This window comes from Bubalus kerabau, chromosome 19 (assembly GCF_029407905.1).
Source record: "Bubalus kerabau isolate K-KA32 ecotype Philippines breed swamp buffalo chromosome 19, PCC_UOA_SB_1v2, whole genome shotgun sequence".
Classification (NCBI taxonomy): Eukaryota; Metazoa; Chordata; class Mammalia; order Artiodactyla; family Bovidae; genus Bubalus; species Bubalus kerabau.
The window spans coordinates 50451536-50471290 of record NC_073642.1 but is presented as its reverse complement, the minus strand read 5'-3'; the positions used below and the strand labels follow the sequence as shown (position 1 = coordinate 50471290).

General features: G+C 38.9%; 1 pseudogene; it reads right to left on the bottom strand.

Annotated features, from left to right (window-relative positions):
• Window positions 1–425: 425 nt before the first annotated feature.
• Window positions 426–19755, bottom strand: part of LOC129634132 (elongation factor 1-alpha 1-like) — a 364634-nt pseudogene continuing 345304 nt past the window's right edge.

Sequence of the window (19755 nt, the reverse complement as noted above, 5' to 3'; positions counted from 1 at the left end):
GCAGTATGTAAGACAAATGCTAACAAGTATGAAAGAAGAAATTAACAATAACACAATAATAGTGGGAGACTTTAATACCCCACTCACACCTATGGATAGATCAACTAAACAGAAAATTAACAAGGAAACACAAACTTTAAACGATACAATAGACCAGTTAGACCTAATTGATATCTATAGGACATTTCATCCCAAAACAATGAATTTCACCTTCTTCTCAAGCGCACATGGAACCTTCTCCAGGATAGATCACATCCTGGGCCATAAAGCTAGCCTTGGTAAATTCAAAAAAATAGAAATCATTCCAAGCATCTTTTCTGACCACAATGCAGTAAGATTAGATCTCAATTACAGGAGAAAAACTATTAAAAAATCCAACATATGGAGGCTGAACAACACGCTGCTGAATAACCAACAAATCACAGAAGAAATCAAAAAAACCGATAACTTAAACTGCCACACACAAAACATATGGTCCACAAAAACATTCTCCTTTCCTTCTGAAGGTTTTACGATGCATTGTTATCATTAACCAGTCTTTTACTATTAAACTTAAATGGCCAAATGAGACAAACAGTTCTGAGACTGTTCTTGCACCACTGCTTAAGACTGGGGTGGCAGGTATTGGGGATATTATTCATTCAGCCTTCTGAGCTTTCAGGGCAGACGTGGTGACCTTGCCAGCTCCAGCTGCCTTCTTACCCACTGCTTTGATGACACCCACAGCGACTGTCTGTCTCATGTCACGCACAGCAAAACGGCCCAGGGGAGGAGAGTCAGAGAAGCTCTTGACACATCTGGGCTTGCCAGGAACTGTATCAACGATAGCAGCATCACCAGATTTCAAGAGTTTAGGGCCATCTTCCAGCTTTTTGCCATAACGATGATCAATTTTCTTCTTCAGCTCAGCAAACTTGCAAGCAATGTGAGCAGTGTGACAGCCCAGCACAGGTGCATATCCAGCACGGATTTGGCCTGGATGGGTCAAATTAATCACCTGAGCTATGAAGCCAGCTGCTTCTATTGGTGGATCATTTTTGCTGTCACCAGCCACATTGCCATGATGAATGTCTTTGACAGACACGTTCTTGACATTGAAGCCCACACTGTCCCCAGAAAGGGCTTCACTCAGTGCTTCAAGGTGCATTTCTACAGACTTCAGCTGTTACATTGACTGGAGCAAAGATGACCACGATGCCAGGTTTGAGAACACCAGTCTCCACACAACCCACAGGGACAATACCAATATCACCAATTTTATAGACATCCTGGAGGGGCAAACGCAAGATCTGTCAGTTGGACGTGTTGGTGGCAGAATACAATCCAGAGCTTCAAGCAGGGTGATTCCACTGGCATTGCCGTCCTTATGGGTGAATTTCCATCCCTTGAATCATGGCATGTTAGCACTTGGCTCCAGCATGCTGCTGCCATTCCAGCCAGAAATTGGCACAAATGCTACTGTGTCAGGGTTGTAGCCAATTTTCTTAATGTAGGTGCTGACTTCCTTAACAATTCCCTCATATCTCTTCTGGCTATAGGATGGCTCAGTGGAATCCTTTTTTTTTCTTTTTTTTTTTTTTCTTTTTTAACTTTACAATATTGTATTGGTTTTGCCATATATCAACATGAATCCGCCACAGGTATACATTTTGTTAACTCCAACAATTAATTGTTTCACACCCAGAGTGTAAGCCAGAAGGGCATGTTCATGGGTGTGCCTGTTCTCGGAGATACAGGGCTTCAAACTCACCAACACCAGCAGCAACAATCAGGACAGCACAGTCAGCCTGGGATGTGCCTGTAATCATGTTTTTGATGAAGTCTCTATGTCCTGAGGCATCAATGATGGTAACATAATACATGCTGGTCTCAGATTTCCACAGGGAGATATCAGTGGTGACACCATGCTCATGTTGAGCTTCAGTTTGTCGAAGATTCAGGCATATTTGAAGGAGCCCTTTCTCATCTCAGCAGCCTCCTTCTTGAACTTTTCAATTGTTCTGTTGTCGATCCCACCACATTTGTAGATCAGATGGCCAGTCGTGGTAGACTTCCCTGAATCTATGTGCCCGATGACAACGATGTTGATGTGGGTCTTTTCCTTTCCCATTTTTGCTTAGGTTTAATGGTAGTTTTCACACCTGTGTCCTGGTGGCAAACCCGTTGCGAAAAAGCAATAAATTACCCTTTTTAAACCAGAAGGAATGAAGAGGCTGAGCCAAAGCGGAAATAATGCCCAGGTGTGGGTGTGTCTGGTCGTGAAAGTAAGAACAATATTGCGTAGGAACCTGGAATGTTAGCTCCATGAATCAAGGTAAATTGGAAATTTTCAAACAGGAGATGGCAACAGTGAACATCGATATTTTAGGAATCAGTGAACAAAAATGGACGGGAATGAGTAATTTAATTCCAATGACCATTATATCTAATACTGTGGGCAAGAATCCCTTAGAAGAAATGGAGCAGCCCTCATAGTCAACAAGAGAGTCCAGAATGCAGTACTTGGGTGCAATCTCAAAAATGACAGAATGATCTCTGTTCATTTCCAAGACAACCATTCAGTATCATAGGAATTCAAACTATGTGCAAACCACTAATGCCAAAGAAGATGAACATATCTACAAAGACCTACTAGACCTGCTAGATGTAACACCAAAAAAAAGATGTCCTTTTCATCATAGGGGACTGAAATCCAAAAGTAGGAAGTCAAGAGATACCTGGAGTAACAGGCAACTTTGACCCTGGAGTACAAAATGAATCAGGGCAAAGGCTAGCAAAGTTTTGCCAAGAGAACGCACTGGTCAGAGCAAACACCCTCTTCTAAGAACACAAGAGATGACTCTACACATGGACATCAACAGATGGTCAATTCCAAAATCAGACTGATCATAGTATTTGCAGCCAAAGGTGGAAAAGCTCTATATAGTTAGCAAAAATAAGACCAGGAGCTGTCTGTGGCTGGAGATCTCGTCAAGAAAATTAGAGATACCAAGGGAAAATTTCATGCAAAGATGGGCACAATAAAGGACAGAAATGGTATGGACCTAACAGAAGCAGAAGATATTAAGAGAAGGTGGCAAGAATACACAGAGGAACTATACAAAAATGTCTTCATGACTGAGATAACCACAATGGTGTGATCACTCATCTAGAGCAAGACATTCTGGAGTATGAAGTCAAGTCACCTTAGGAAGCATTGGAAGTGATAGAATTGCAGCTGAGCTGTTTCAAATCGTAAAAGATGAGGCTGTGAAACTGCTGCACTCAATATACCCGCAAATTTGGAAAACTCAGCATTGGCCACAGAACTGGAAAAGGTCAGTTTTCATTCCAATCCCAAAGAAGGGCAATGCCAAAGAATGTTCAAACTATTGCATAGTTGTACTCACTTCACATGCTAGCAAGGTAATGCTGAAAATTCTTCAAGCTATGCTTCAGTAGTCCACGAACCGAGAACTTCCAGATGTACAAGCTGGATTTAGAAAAGGCAGAGGAACCAGAGATCAAATTGCCTGCATCTGTTGGATCACAGAAAAAGCAAGGGCATTCCAGAAAAAAATCTGCTTCCGCTTCATTGACTACACAAAAGCCTTTGACTGTGTTGATCACAACAAATTGTGGAAAATTCTGCAGGAGATGGAAATACCAGACCAGCTTACATGCCTTCTGAGAAACCTGTATGCAGGTCAAGAAGTGACAGAACCAGACATGGAACAACAGAACTGGTTGAGAATTGGGAAAGGAGTACGTCAAGGCTGTATATTGTCACCCAGCTTATTTAACGTCTATGTAGAGTACATCATGTGAAATGCTGGAAAGCCTAAAGCTCAAGCTGGAATCAAGATTGCCAGGAGAAATATCAATAACCTCAGATATGCAGAGAACACCACCCTAATGGTAGAAAGCAAAGAAGAACTAAAGAGCCTCTTGATGAAGGTGAAAGAGGAGAATAAAAAAGCTGGCTATAAACTCAACATTCAAAAAACAAAGACGGTGGCAACTGGTCCCGTCACTTCATGGCTAATAGATGGGGATAAATGGAAACAGAAACATTGACAGACTATTTTCTTGGGCTCCAAAATCACTCTGGATTGTGACTGCAGCCATGAAATTAAAAGATGCTTGCTCCTTGGAAGAAAAGCTATGACAAACCTAGAGGGCGTATTAAAAAACAGAGACATCACTTTGCTGGCAAAGGTTCATATAGTCAAAGCTATGGTTTTTCCAGTAGTCATGTATGGATGTGAGAGTTGGACCATAAAGTCAGCTGAGCACCAAAGACTTGATTTTTTCAAATTGTGGTGCTGGATAAGACTCTTGAGAGACCTTTGGACAGCAAGGAGATCAAGCCAATCAACATAAAGGAAATCAACCATGACTGTTCATTGTAAGGACTGATGCTGGAGCTGAGCTCTAATACTTTGGCCACCTGATATCCTGATGCTGAGAAAGACTGAAGGCAGGAGGAGAAGGAGATGGCAGAGGTTGGATGGCATAACTGATTCAATGGACTTGAGTTTGAGCAAACTCCAGGAGATAGTGAAGGACAGGGAAACCTGGCAGGCTGCAGTTCATAGGGTCACAAAGAGTTGGATATGACTGAGTGACTAAACAACAACCACCACCCTTGTTTAAAAAAAAAAAAAAAAAAAAAACAGTATTTTAAAATATATAATCACATTTGAAAATATTTTTCTACCAGTTTTTTTGAGTAATTGTGGTATACTAGGTACTATTTTAGGTACTGAGGATTTTTCAGGTTTTCATGAAATAAGCATGACTAATGCCATCTCTTTCAGTTTATAGAAGTAAAAAAAACTGAGTCAAAAAAATTTGATGAGTCAAAAAATTTTAAAAACTGAAATAACCAATCCATAATCTCACAACAGGGAAGTAATGTGATTAGGACTTGGGCCCAGATCCTATGACCTTAAATCTTTTGTTGTTTGAATTGCACAAGACTGTTTTCCCAGCAAAAGTTCAATAACAATATACTAAATAGGAAAATGGCATTTTAAGAATATGAAATTAGAAGCTCCATAGCTTTGGGGTGGAAAGACACTGGGCAGCAAACCTGAGGAATTGAATGTTTGGGCATTTAATTGATATGAGAGTAGAGAGAAAGTAAACTCATACATCAGGTCACTGAATCATTCATTCTTTCAAAAAAAAAAAAAAAATCTAACACCTACATGCTAGTCACTGAATAGACAGGGTTACAGAAAGTATGAGGTTTGGAGAAGAAGAATAGTGTCTGTGATGTCACATGTATGTGTGTGGTACTTGCTCAGTCATGTCCAACTGCGATCCCATGACTGTAGCCCATTAGGCTCCTCTATCCATGGAATTCTCCAGGCAGGGATATTGGAGTGGTTGCCGTTTCCTTCTCCAGGGGATCTTCCCAACCTCAGAATCAAATCTAGATCTCTTGCATTGCAGGCAGATTCTTTACCCTCTGAACCACCAGGGAAGTGATATCACATACACTGGCAGACATAAAGACAAGCCGGATAGTTGAAAACTAAAGTCAACAGTTTTTTAGTTATGGTTTTTAGTTTAGTTTGCACTTACTACTGCTAAGTCACTTCAGTTGTGTACAACTCAGTGTGACCTCATAGATGGCAGCCCACCAGGCTCCCCCGTCCCTGGGATTCTCCAGGCAAGAACACTGGAGTGGGTTGCCATTTCCTTCTCCAATGCATGAAAGTGAAAAGTGAAAGTGAAGTCGCTCAGTCGTGTCTGACTCTGTGCGACCCCATGAACTGCTGCCTACCAGGCTCCTCCGTCCATGGGATTTTCCAGGCAAGAGTACTGGAATGGGGTGCCATCACCTTCTCTGTAGTTTGCACTAAGAATGATTTATATAGAATTTGCATTTGTTAACTCAACATTGGAATTGAGAAGAGGAGTTATGTCTAGTATTAAATAATTGAGAAATTGGCTTGGTAATATAAAGTAGTTTAAAGTACTTTAAAGATTTTAAAGTAGTTTAAAATCATAACTATAAAGCTAATCACAAGGGACATGTTGTGTGATTAATTAAAGGAAATGCCAGAATAGGCAAATATAGAAACAAAGTAGATTAGGGGTTACCTAGGACAGGATGGAAAGAGGTAGGGAGATTGAAAGGTGATGGCTAAGGGCTATGGGGGAATGAAAATCTTATTAATAACAATTGTAATAGATATATATACCCTGTGACTATATTAAGAGCCATTGAATTGTACACTTTAAATGAAGGAATTGTATGGCATGTGAATTATATCTTAACAAAGCTTCTAAATACAAAACCATAACTATAGATGAGTTATCAGAGACATAAATAAAAAAAAATTCAAAGGACCAAAGAGACCGACTTTTAAGGAACAGTTATAATTAAATAGCAAGTGATAAATAAGATGGCAACCAAAATATTCAAAATCTCATTGAGCAAATGCCCTAGATTTGAAAAGCTAAAACATCATTGAGATAATTTATAGTGCCCATAAGAACACATATAGTTTCAGAAGCTAAAAGTTTCAGACAGATAAGGTATGAATAAATAAATGGGAAGTACAGTAAGTAAATCCATTATGATTATACAGTGGAAGTTACAAATAGATTCAAGGGATTAGATCTGATAGACACAGTGCCTGAAGAACTATGGACAGAGGTTCGTGACACTGTACAGGAGGCAGGGACCAAGACCGTCCCCAAGAAAAAGAAATGCAAAAAGGCAAAATGGTTGTCTGAGGAGACCTTACAAATAGCTGTGAAAAGAAGAGAGAAGCAAAAGGCAAAGGAAAAAAGGACAGATATACCCATTTGAATGGAGAGTTCCCAAGACTAGCTAGGAGTCATAAGAAAGCCTTCCTCAGTGACTAATGCAAAGAAATAGAACAAAATAGAATGGGAAAAACTAGAGATCTTTTCAAGAAAATTAGAGATACCAAGGGAAAATTTCATGGAAAGATGGGCACAATAAAGGACAGAAATGATATGGACCTAACAGAAGCAGAAGATATTAAGAAGAGGTGGCAAGAATACACAGAAGAATTATACAAAAAAGATTTTAATGACACAGATAATCATGATGGTGTGATCACTCACCTAGAGCCAGACATCCTGGAATGAGAAGTCAAGTGGGCCTTAGAAAGCATTACTACAAACAAAGCTAGTGGAGGTGATGAAATTCCAGTTGAACTATTTCAAATTCTAAAAGATGATGGTATGGTCATGGTGTAAGTGGGCTTTATCCCAGGGATGCAAGGATTCTTCAATATCTGCAAATCAATCAGTGTAATACACCACATTAACAAATTGAAAAATAAAAACCATATGATTATCTCAATAGATGCAGAGAAAGCCTTTGACAAAATTCAACATCCATTTATGATAAAAACTCTCCAGAAAGCAGGAATAGAAGGAACATACCTCAACATAATCAAAGCTATATATGACAAACCCACAGCAAACATTATCCTCAATGGTGAAAAATTGAAAACATTTCCTCTCAAGTCAGGAACAAGACAAGGGTGCCCACTTTCACCATTACTATTCAACATAGTTTTGGAAGTTTTGGCCACAGCAATCAGAGCAGAAAAAGAAATAAAAGGAATCCAAATTGGAAAAGAAGAAGTAAAACTCTCACTATTTGCAGATGACATGATCCTCTACATAGAAAACCCTAAAGACTCCACCAGAAAATTACTAGAACTAATCAATGACTATAGTAAAGTTGCAGGATATAAAATCAACACACAGAAATCCCTTGCATTCCTATACACTAATAATGAGAAAACAGAAAGAGAAATTAAGGAAACAATTCCATTCACCAATGCAATGGAAAGAATAAAATACTTAGGAATATATCTACGTAAAGAAAGTAAAGACCTATATATAGAAAACTATAAAACACTGGTGAAAGAAATCAAAGAGGACACTAACAGATGGAGAAATATACCATGTTCATGGATTGGAAGAATCAATATAGTGAAAATGAATATACTACCCAAAGCAATCTATAGATTCAATGCAATCCCTATCAAGCTACCAACAGCATTCTTCACAGAGCTAGAACAAATAATTTCACAATTTGTATGGAAATACAAAAAACCTCGAATAGCCAAAGTGATCTTGAGAAAGAAGAATGGAACTGGAGGAATCAACCTACCTGACTTCAGGCTCTACTACAAAGCCACAGTTATCAAGACAGTATGGTACTGGCACAAAGACAGAAATATAGATCAATGGAACAAAACAGAAAGCCCAGAGATAAATCCATGCACAAATGGACACCTTATCTTTGACAAAGGAGGCAAGAATATACAATGGATTAAAGACAATCTCTTTAACAAGTGGTGCTGGGAACTCTGGTCAACCACTTGTAAAAGAATGAAACTAGAACACTTTCTAACACCGTACACAAAAATAAACTCAAAATGGATTAAAGATCTAAACGTAAGACCAGAAACTATAAAACTCCTAGAGGAGAACATAGGCAAAACACTCTCTGACATACATCACAGCAGGATCCTCTATGACCCACCTCCCAGAATAGTGGAAATAAAAGCAAAAATAAACAAATGGGACCTAATTAACCTTAAAAGCTTCTGCACATCAAAGGAAACTATTAGCAAGGTGAAAAGACAGCCTTCAGAATGGGAGAAGATAATAGCAAATGAAGCAACTGACAAACAACTAATCTCAAAAATATACAAGCAACTCCTACAGCTCAACTCCAGAAAAATAAATGACCCAATCAAAAAATGGGCCAAAGAACTAAATAGACATTTCTCCAAAGAAGACATACAGATGGCTAACAAACACATGAAAAGATGCTCAACATCACTCATTATCAGAGAAATGCAAATCAAAACCACTATGAGGTACCATTTCACACCAGTCAGAATGGCTGCAATCCAAAAGTCTACAAGTAATAAATGCTGGAGAGGGTGTGGAGAAAAGGGAACCCTCTTCCACTGTTGGTGGGAATGCAAACTAGTACAGCCACTATGGAGAACAGTGTGGAGATTCCTTTAAAAACTGGAAATAGAACTGCCTTATGATCCAGCAATCCCACTGCTGGGCATACACACTGAGGAAACCAGAAGGGAAAGAGACACGTGTACCCCAATGTTCATCGCAGCACTGTTTATAATAGCCAGGACATGGAAGCAACCTAGATGTTCATCAGCAAATGAATGGATAAGAAAGCGGTGGTACATATACACAATGGAGTATTACTCAGCCATTAAAAAGAATACATTTGAATCAGTTCTAATGAGGTGGATGAAACTGGAGCCTATTATACAGAGTGAAGTAAGCCAGAAAGAAAAACACCAATACAGTATACTAACGCATATATATGGAATTTAGAAAGATGGTAGCAATAACCCTGTGTACGAGACAGGAAAAGAGACACTGATGTATAGAACAGTCTTATGGACTCTGAGAGCGAGGGAGAGGGTGGGAAGATTTGGGAGAATGGCATTGAAACATGTAAAATATCATGTATGAAACGAGTTGCCAGTCCAGGTTCGATGCACGATACTGGATGCTTGGGGCTGGTGCACTGGGACGACCCAGAGGGATGGAATGGGGAGGGAGGAGGGAGGAGGGTTCAGGATGGGGAATACATGTATACCTGTGGCGGATTCATTTTGATATTTGGCAAAACTAATACAATTATGTAAAGTTTAAAAATAAAATAAAATTAAAAAAATAAATAAAAATAAAATAAAAACTTGTAAAAAAATAAATAAAAGATGATGGTATGAAAGTGCTGCACTCAATATGTCAGCAAATTTGGAAAACTCAGCAGAGGCCTCAGGACTTGAAAAATTCAGTTCTCATTCCAATCCCAAAGAAAGGCAATGCCAAAGAATGTTCAAACTACCACACAAATAATTGCATTCATCTCACACGCTAGCAAAGTAATGCTCCAAATTCTCAAAGTCAGGCTTCAACACTACATGAACTGTGAACTTCCAGATGTTCAAGCTGGATTTAGAAGGCAGAGGAACCAGAGATCAAATTGCCAACATTCACTGGATCATCGTAAAAGCAAGAGAGTTCCAGAAAAACATCTACTTCTGCTTTATTATCTATGCCAAAGCCTTTGACGTGTGGGTCACAACAAACTGTGGGAAATTCTTAAAGAGAAGGGAATACCAGACCACCTGACCTGGCTCCTGAGAAATCTGTAGGTAGGTCAGGAAGCAACAGTTAGAACTGGACATGGAACAACAGACTGCTTCCAAGTAGGGAAAGGAATACATCAAGGCTGCATATTGTCACCCTGCTTATTTAACTTATATGCACAGTACATCATGAGAAATGCTGGACTTGATGAAGCACAAACTGGAATTAAGATTGCCAGCAGAAATACCAATAACCTCAGATGTGCAGATGACACCACCCTTATGGCAACAGTGAAGAAGAGCTAAAGAGCCTCTTGATGAAAGTGAAAGCAGAGAGTGAAAAAGTTGGCTTAAAGCTCAACATTCAGAAAACTAAGATCATGGCATCTGGTCCCATTACTTCATGGTGAATAGATGGGGAAACAATGACAAGACTTTTATTGGGTGGGGGGCTCCAAAATCACTGTAGATTGTGACTGCAGCCATGAAATTAAAAGACATTTGCTCCTTGGAAGAGAAGTTATGACCAACCTAGACAGCATGTTAAAAAGCAGAGACATTACTTTGTCAACAAGAGTCCATCTAGTCAAAGCTATGGTTTTTCCAGTAGTCATGTATGGATGTGAGAGTTGAACTATAAAGAAAGCTGAGTGCTGAAGAATTGATGCTTTTGAACTATGGTGTTGGAGAAGACTCTTGAGAGTCCTTTGGACTGCAAGGAGATCCAACCAGTCTATCCCAGAGGAGATCAGTCCTGGGTGTTCATTGGAAGGACTGATGCTAAAGCTGAAACTCCAATACTCTGGCCACCAGATGCAAAGAGCTGACTCACTGGAAAAGACCCTGATGCTGTGAAAGATTGATGGCAGGAGGAGAAGGGGATGACAGAGGATGAGATGGTTGGATGGCATCACTGACTCAATGGACATGGGTTTGGGTGGACTCCGGGAGTTGGTGATGGACAGGGAGGCCTGGCATGCTCTGGTTCATGGGGTTGCAAGAGTTGGACATGACTGAGTGACTGAACTGAACTGGATCATGGGATGACTGATTCTTGCATGGAGATAGAAAAGACTGCCTTCAGAAAGCAAGTTGAATTTTAATTTGCTTTGAATTATAATTTGAAATTAATTACATGGTTGAATTGTAATTTGAAATTAAAGAGTTAAATAAAGAATATTTGAAGAAAATATATTGAATACAAAGGATTGAAGGGTGCAGTATTATGGGAGCAAAGAAACCAAGAGTTCCTTAGCTGTTTGCAGACCATATAGGGTCTTTACAGTTCATATCAAATGAATTGTCTTTAACCAAAGACAATGAGACATTACCAAAGGATTTTAAGGATGGGAGACATAGCAACATGATCAAATTAACATTTGCAATATAAAGAACTAATTAAAGATGGACTGAATAAATACAGAAAGACAGTCAAGACACTAGTATCATCCAATCAATAGATCTTCGTATCTTAAGGGTGGCAGTGATTGTAGTGGAAATGGAGAATAAAGGGACAAGCAATATTTAAGAGGAAATTTTGGCAAGGTTTTTTAAGACACTAAATAATGATAATGAAGGGAAAAGAAAAGGTAGTAATGTTCCTGTGCTTTTGTGACAGGATGGTGACATTCTTCAGTTAACAATAGGAAGGGTGGAATTAGAAGAAAAAGATGAGTCTAGTCTTCATCTCCATATAGGTGGTAATCAGAGCATTGGAAATGGATCAAAACAAAATGAGAACAGTGAGTGACGAATGATAAAATAAGAAACATCCAGACAAGAACGAGAAGGAATGGATATGGATTCAGAAGAAAAAACAGGAAAGAAAGTGTTTTAACGTGGAAGCTTGAGAAAAGTAGTTTTCGAGGAGAAGGGTAGTCTTCAGTTTCACGTGATTCTGAAATATTAAATGAGACATCACTGTAAAGAGCCATCAGGACAGGCAGCAGGGAGGGCTTTGGGGAACTTACTGAGTACTGTCTGATGATTTACTCGCTCAGTCCTGTCCAACTCTTGCAACCCCATGGACTGTAGCCTACCAGCCTCCTCTGTCCATGGAATTCTCCAGGCAAGAATACTGGAGTGGGTTGTCATTTTCTTCTCCAGGGGATCGGCCCAACCCAGGAATCAAACTTGGGTCTCCTGCACTGCAGGTGGATTCTTTACTGACTGAGCTACATACCATACCAGGGCTGCAAATGGGCAGGAAGCTACATTGCAATGACTTGAGGCAGGAGTAAGGTACAATGAATAAAGAAATTATGAGAAAATAAATTCTTTTCTTTTTTTTGCAGTAAAAATTTTTAAGATCTACTCTCTTAACAACTTTAAAATATACAACACGGTATTGACTATAGTCGCCATGCTGTGCTTTATATCTCCATGACTTATTTATAACTAGGAGTTTGTGCCGTTTGACTTCCTGCACCTCTTTGGCCCACACTCCAGCCCTCACCTCTGGCAACCACCAGTCTGTTCTCTGTATCTATGGGCTTAGTTTTCTTGTTGTTGTTTTGTTTGTTTTTAGATTCCACATATAAGTGAAGTTATACAAGATTTGTCTTTCTCTGACTTATTTCATTTAATGAATACCTTCAAGGTCCATCATGCTGCCTCAGGTAGTAAGTTTTCATTCTTTTTATGGCTGATCAATATTCCATGGTATATATATATATAGCACATCTTATGTAGTCGTTTATCCATTGATGGACACTTACATTGTTTCCATATCTTGGCAATTGTAAATAATGTTGCAATGAATATGTGGGCACATATATATTTTTGAATTAGTGTTTTCATTTTCTTTAAATAAATGTCTACAAGTGGAATTTCTGGATCATCCAATAGCTCTAGTTTTAATTTTTCGAAGAGCTTCCGTATTTTTTTCCACATGGCTGCACCGATTTTGGGAATCCCCCAAAAGTGTACAAGGGTTCCCTTTTCTCTACATTCTTGCTAACACTTATTCCTTGTCTTTTTTTAATAGCCATTGTGACAGGTCTGAGGTGGTACCTCACTGTGGTTTTGATTTGCATTTCTTTGATGATTATTGATTTTGTTGACTACCTGTATACCTTCTGTGGGAAAATGTTTACTCAGATTCTCTGCTCACTTTTCATTTTTTTGTTGAAGGATAATTATTTTACAGAATTTTGTTGTTTTCTGTCAAACCTCAACATGAATCAGCCATAGGTATACATATATCCCCTCCCTTTTGAACCTCCCTCCCATATGCCACCCCATCCCACCCCTCTAGGTTGATACAGAGCCCCTTATTGTGTTTCCTGAGACATACAGCAATTCCCATTGGCTATTTTACATATGGTAACGTAAGTTTCCATGTTCCTCTTTCCATGCATCTCACTCTCTCCTCCCCTCTCCCCATGTCCATAAGTCTATTCTCTATGTCTGTTTCTCCATGGCTGCCCTGAAAATGAATTCTTCAGTACTATTTTTCTAGATTATGTATATATGCATTAGAATACAATATTTCCCTTTCTCTTTCTGACTCACTTCACTCTGTATAATAGGTTCTAGGTTCATCCACCTCATCAGAACTAACTCAAATGCATTCCTTTTATGTCTGAGTATTACTTTGCCAACAAAGGTTCGTCTAGTCAAGGCTATGGTTTTTCCTGTGGTCATGTATGGATGTGAGAGTTGGACTGTGAAGAAGGCTGAACACTGAAGAATTGATGCTTTTGAACTGTGGTGTTGGAGAAGACTCTTGAGAGTCCCTTGGACTGCAAGGAGATCCAACCAGTCCATTCTGAAGATCAGCCCTGGGATTTCTTTGGAAGGAATGATGCTAAAGCTGAAACTCCAGTACTTTGGCCACCTCATGCAAAGAGTTGACTATTGGAAAAGACTCTGATGCTGGGAGGGATTGGGGGCAGGAGGAGAAGGGGACGACAGAGGATGAGATGGCTGGATGGCATCACTGACTCGATGGACCTGAGTCTGGGTGGACTCCGGGAGTTGGTGATGGACAGGGAGGCCTGGCGTGCTGCTATTCTTGGGGTCGCAAAGAGTCGGACATGACTGAGCGACTGAACTGAACTGAATATTCCATTGTGTATGTATGTACCACAACTTCTTTATCCATTCATCTGTTGATAGACATCTAGATTGCTTCCATGTTCTAGCTATTATAAGTAGTGCTGCTATGAACAATGGGATACACGTGTCTTTTTCAATTTTGGTTTCCTCAGCGTCTGTGCCTAGTAGTGGGATTGCTGGGTCATATGGTGGTTTTATTCATAATTTTTTTTTTAAAGAATCTCCATACCATCTTCCATAGTGACTGTATCAATTTACATTCACACTAACAGTGCAAGTTTGTTCCATTTTCTCCACACCCTCTCCAGCATTTGTTTGTAGACTTTTTGATGATGGCCATTCTGACTGGTGTTAAGGTGATATCTCACTGTAGTTTTGACTTGCATTTCTCTAATAATGAGCAAAATTGAGCATCTTTTCATATGTTTGTTAGGCATCTGTATGTCTCCTTTGGGGAAATGTCTGTGTAGGTCTTTTCCCCACTTTTTGATTGGGTTGTTTGTTTTTCTGGCACTGAGTTATTTGAGCTGCTTGTATATTTTGTAAATTAATCCTTTGTCAGTTGTTTCATTTGCTATTTCTTTCTCCCATTTTGAGGGTTGTCTTTTCACCTTGCTTATAGTTTCCTTTGCTGTGCAAAAGCTTTTAAGTTTAATCAGGCCCCACTTGATTACTTTTGTTTTTATTTCCATTACTCTAGGAGGTAGGTCATAGAGGATCTTGCTTTGATTTATGTCATCGAGTGTTCTGCCTATGTTTTCCTCTAAGAGGTTTATAGTTTCTGGTCTTACATTTAGGTCTTTAATCCATTTTCACTTTATCTTTGTGTATGGTGTTCGGAAGTGTTCTAATTTCAGTCTTTTACATTCTTCTAGCTGTCCAGTTTTCCCAATGCCATTTATTGAAGAGGCTGTCTTTGCCCCATTGTATGTTCTTGCCTCCTTTGTCAAAAACAAGGTACCCATAGGTGCATGGATTTCTTTCTGAACTTTCTATCTTGTTGATTGGTCTTTATTTCTGTTTTTGTGCCAGTACCATACTGTCTTGATGACCGTAACTTTGTAGTATAATCTGAAGTCAGGAAAGTTGATTCCTCCAGCTCCATTCTTCTTTCTCAGGACTGCTTTGGCTATTCAGGGTCTTTTGTATTTCCATATGAATTATGAAATTTTTGTTCTAGTTTTGTGAAAAACACCATTGGTGATTTGATAAGGGTTGCATTGAATTTGTAGATTGCATTTGGTAGTATAGTCATTTTCACAATATTGATTCTTCCTACCCAGGAACATGGAATATCTCTCCATCTGAATATGTCATTTTTTATTTATTTCATTAGTGTCTTATAATTTTCTGTGTACAGTTCTTTTGTCTCCTTAGATAAGTTTATTCCTAGATAGTTAATTCTTTTTGTTGCAATGGTGAATGGAATTGATTCCTTAATTTCTCTTCTGATTTTTCATTGTAAAGTATATAGAAATCCAAGTGATTTCTGTGTATTGATTTTGTATACTGCAACTTGACTAAATTTAATGATTAGCTCTAGTAATGTTCTTATACTATCTTTAGGGTTTTCTATGTACAGTATCATGTCATCTGCAAACAGTGAGAGCTTTACTTCTTCTTTTCTGATCTGGATTCCTTTTATTTCTTTTTCTTCTGATTGCTGTAGCTAGAACTTCCAGAACTATGTTGAGTAATAGTGGTGAAAGTGAACACCCTTGTCTTGTTCCTGATCTTAGGGAGAATGCTTTCAGTTTTCCAGCATTGACAATAATGTTAGCTGTTCAGTTCAGTTCAGGCACTCAATCATGTCCGACTCTTTGCGACCCCATGAATCGCAGCACACCAGGCGTCCCTGTCCATCACCAACTCTCGGAGTTTACTCAAACTCATGTCCATCGAGTTGGTAATGCCATCAAGCCATCTCATCCTCTGTCGTCCCCTTCTCCTCCTGCCCCCAATCCCTCCCAGCATAAAGGTCTTTTCCAATGAGTCAACTCTTTGCATGAGGTGGCCAAAGTATTGGAGTTTCAGCTTCAGCATCAGTCCTTCCAATGAACACCCAGGACTGATATCCTTTAGGATGGCCTGTCTGGATCTCCTTGCAGTCCAAGGGACTCACAAGAGTCTTCTCCAGCACCACAGTTCAAAAGCATCAATTCTTCAGTGCTCAGCTTTCTTCACAGTCCAGCTCTCACATCCATACATGGCCATTGGAAAAACCATAGCCTTGACTAGATGGACCTTTGTTGGCAAAGTAATGTCTCTGATTTTGACTATGTAGTCTAGGTTGGTCATAGCTTTTCTTTCAAGGAGCAAGGGTCTTTTAATTTTATGACTGTAATCACCATCTGCAGTGATTTTGGAGCCCAAAATATTACTCATCCTTTAAAGCCTCGTTCAAATGCATCTTGCCACAAAACCTTCAAGAACAGGCAATTGCTTTATCATCTGTATTTTCAAAGGATGTTATATTTATCCCTTAGAGTACTTTTGTTCTCCTTTAGAAACATTTAGCACTTAAATCGTTGTTAACTATTTATGTGATAGTGCTTTGAGTTTTATAGCTTACTATCATTCCACATTTCTTAACCCTCCTCCCATACAAAACCACAGCATAACAAAATGTGAACCAAATGTATTATTTTTCTATTGACATGCACCAAATTCCAATGAATTTAGTGCCTTGAAACAGCACCCACTTGTTGTCTCACAATATCTGTATGTCAGGCTCTCTGTTCAGAGAATAGCCAAGCTTAAATCATATAGCCCTCATAGGAAGTTCACAGCAGAAGTGTGTTTTTTCAAGGTGAGCAGAATTGCATCTTTCTGACTTCTGTCCAATTTACAGATACACTTTTCCTCTTTTAGGAGCTCATCTGATTAGGTCAGCCCCACAAAGGATATTACTTCTTTGAATAATTCAACCTGTTATATCTATAACTCCCTTTTGCCATATAATATACTCATTAGAGTACTGGAGTAGAAAGTCTTATCAGAGGAGCACTTCCTCAGTGACATTGTTTATAATTGCTGCTCAGTGGTGATTAAATAAAGAATAACTTTTAGTTAGTTTCAGTATCATTTTTAAGTTCTCTACAGACAGTGTACTCCTTCATTACCTACACTCTGGGTAGACTGTTCTATTTCTTCAGATAATACCACTCTAATGGCAGAAAGAAAAGAGGAACTAAAGAGTCTCTTGATGAGGGTGAAAGAGGAGAGTGAAAAAGCTGGCTTACAACTCAATATTAAAAAACTAAGATAATGGCAGCCAGTCCCATCACTTTGTGACAAATAGAAGAAGGAAAGGTGGAAGCAGTGACAGATATTCTCTTGGGCTCTAAAGTCACTGCAGATGTTGACTGCAGCCGTGAAATTAGGTAACTGCTTTTTGGCAGGAAAGCTATGACAAACCTAGGCAGTGTATTAAAAAGCAAAGATATCACTTTACCAATAAAGGTCCATATATTCAAGGTTATGGTCTTTCCAGTAGTCATGTACGGATGTGAGAGCTGGACAATAAAGAAGGCAGAGTGCTGAGAAATTGATGCTTTCAGACTGTGGTGCTGGAGAAGACTCCTAAGAGTCTCTTAGACAGCAAGGAGATCAAACCAGTCAATGCTAAAGGAAGTCAACTCTGAATACTCTTTGGAAGGACTGATGCTGAAGCTCCAATACTTTGACCACCTGATGCAAACAGCCTACTCATTGGAAAAGACCCTACCACTGGGAAAGATTGAAGACAGAAAGAGAATAAGGTGACAGAGGATGAGATGGTTGGATAGCATCACCAATTAAATGGACATGAAACTGGGCAAACTCCAAGAGATCATGAAGGACAGGGAGGTCTGGCATGCTGCAGTCCATGGGGTCACAAAGGGTCCGACATGACTTGGCAACTGAACAACATTACTGTTTTGGGTATCAAAAATTTACCTAATGAGATATTTGTTATAGCTCAGGAGGTTTTTTTGTTTTTTGTTTTTTTTTTTTCCTGGCATAATATCACAGTGCCAACTTGTTTATTTTAATACAATAGTTGGGGAGGAATAAATTTTCCTCTACCCTTTTAAGTTCTTCTGACTGATCTAAAATTAAATTGACATGAGAGAGAGAAAGAGAGTAACAGGAGAAAGTCAAACAAAAGTTTAATAACATGTATACAATTGACCCTTGAACAATGCAGGGGTTAGGGATGCCAAACTTCCACAAAATCGAAAATGCACATAAAATTAATAGTTGGCCCTCTGTGTACAGTTCCTTTATATGCAATTCCTTCATATCCATGGTCCTACATCCATGGATCCAAACATCCACTGTAGTATTCTCTACTGAAAAGAATTTGTATGTAAGTGGACCTGCACAATTCAAATCTGTGTTGTTCAAGGGTCAGCTGTACATGAGAGAGACTTAAGAAAACTGAGTAACTCACCAAAATTACCGAAGCCCTCACCTTAAATATCATCTTGAGCTAAAAACAAAAGAGGATATTGAAGGTAGTGATTTGGGACTTCAGAGAGGGGTAAAGTAATTAACAAAAATGGACATACAAATGTTTGGTAAAGAAATGTTTGCTAGGCCATACAGAGACAGTGAAACACAGAAATATTAAGCAGATTTTTCTGGACTCCTTCCTGTATGTCACACCTCGTTCATATTTTATTAATACTTATCTATGGTGATAGCTCCCTTCCTGGAATAGGTCATCTATCTAAATTTGTTTAGACAGTTGGGGGAAAGTCAAAGATTCTTCCTGAGTCTTTTGGGCTTTGATTGTTTTCAGCTTAAAATAATCCATACACCACAGAGACATGTTTTGCGATGGCAAATTTTGCTCTCCTACAATGTGAAAAAATAGAGAAAATGGAACTTCAGAAGGCACTTTTTAATTTTTTATCAGAATTTATAGGAGGTATTGCTTGCTTAAAATACAAAACTGTTTCTCAATCCTAGTCTTTTTAGACGGCAGAAGTTTCTCAAAGTAAGAAATGGCATTTGGGCAAAGATCAAATTCAGAGTTCTTTTTGTAAAATGTGGCCTCGAGATAAATTTGAGACTAAGAGAGCATCTGTAAGACCCTTTGCTGGAACTTCAGAAAGATTTAAGGCAGTTCTTGTAGACCTTCACAACGAGAAAAAAATAGGATTACTAAGAATAATAAGGGCATGACTTCTAGACCCTCTCGGCTAGCTAAAACGTTTTCTAAAGATCTTAAGGTATGCTTCTTAGATTTTTCTTGCCTGGGAAAAAAGATTGGCTATGAATTTGAGAGACTTGCCTTTTATACCCTCTTTAGTAGAAAAGGACTCTTAAAAATCACAAGGGCAGTCCAGAATATAGAAGAAACTATCTCCACAAGAAATCTAGAAGTGAGTCTATCTAATGAAGCCAACTTATAAACGTACATAATTCAATGATACTTAAAATCCAAACTATTAAAATATTTGTATCAGTTTTTACTGAAAGGGACAGACAGTCAAAATGAAAAGATGTCTCAGGCCCTTCAAGTTTCTGTGAACTCTCAGCTGAGAGACTGCGGCACATCTTATGAAAAGGAAAGAATGATCAGCTT